This window comes from Myotis brandtii, unplaced genomic scaffold (genome assembly GCF_000412655.1).
Source record: "Myotis brandtii unplaced genomic scaffold, ASM41265v1 scaffold139, whole genome shotgun sequence".
Classification (NCBI taxonomy): domain Eukaryota; kingdom Metazoa; phylum Chordata; class Mammalia; order Chiroptera; family Vespertilionidae; genus Myotis; species Myotis brandtii.
In genome coordinates, this window is record NW_005354965.1 from 587,523 (window position 1) to 588,422 (window position 900).

The 900-nt window shown below is 61.0% G+C and overlaps 1 protein-coding gene across 1 annotated transcript in view; it reads left to right on the forward strand.

Moving 5' to 3' along the window:
* HUNK (hormonally up-regulated Neu-associated kinase) overlaps positions 1–900 on the forward strand; it is a 27,954-nt gene that overhangs the window by 15,881 nt on the left and 11,173 nt on the right. The gene's annotated exons all lie outside the window — the stretch shown is intronic.

Genomic DNA, 900 nt, shown 5'->3' on the forward strand with positions numbered 1-900 from the left:
TGCGGGAGGGAAGTCGTGCTCGGGGAGACGGGTACAGCTCGGAGTCAGCACATGTTGAACAAATCGTTACGTTTGGGTTGGGAGCTTTCGGAAACGCTGGGAGCGCCGCCAGCACTGTGGCCGCTCCTCCCCTCATCCTAGGCCTCATGCTCACTCGATGACTCCGCGAGTGTGTCCTGCACCAGCGCTGCGGGAGCATGCCGCGCCGGGACAGCAGGAGACAGGACGCACTCGCTCTCCCGGCAGAGCTCACACAGCCACGGGGAGCAAATAACCCTGAACCGACAGGCGGGAGAATAGAGTAAGAAAACCAGGCACGCCAGGGTACGGGGATGAGAGGAAAGACGTCATTTATCTTCAAAATAGTTTATTGACTTGAAGGAGAGAGAAACATCAGTGATGAGAGAATCACCGAGTGGCTGCCCCCTGCACGCCCCACACTGGGGATTGATCCTCACAACCCGGGCTTATGCCATGACCGGGAATCAAACCCTGACCTCCTGGTTCATAGGTTGACGCTCAGCCACTGAGCCGCACCCCGGGCAGCCCCTCTTTCCACAGCTTCGTCCCTCCCTGCAGACACCAGTGGACAGACAGCGCCCGTCACTCGTGAAGTTCAGAGCTGACATGACAGCGACGCCCGTGGGGAAGTGGGAATTCAGTGGCTTTTCCTCGGAAGGTCAGGGGTCTCAGGAAATGGAAGAGCTTTGGAGGGAAGAGAGAAGCGTCTGGGGGCCTGGGGGCCTGCTGCCTGGCTCAGTGCGTGGACAGCAGGGCGGCCGTGGCGAGTCAGGGGCCACAGGGCGGCCGTGGAGAAGGCTTTGGAAGAAAGGACCGGAAAGAATACGCTCGTGTGTGTGTCGCCGCTGCCCCTCCCCGCCCCCCCCCCCCCGCTTCCTG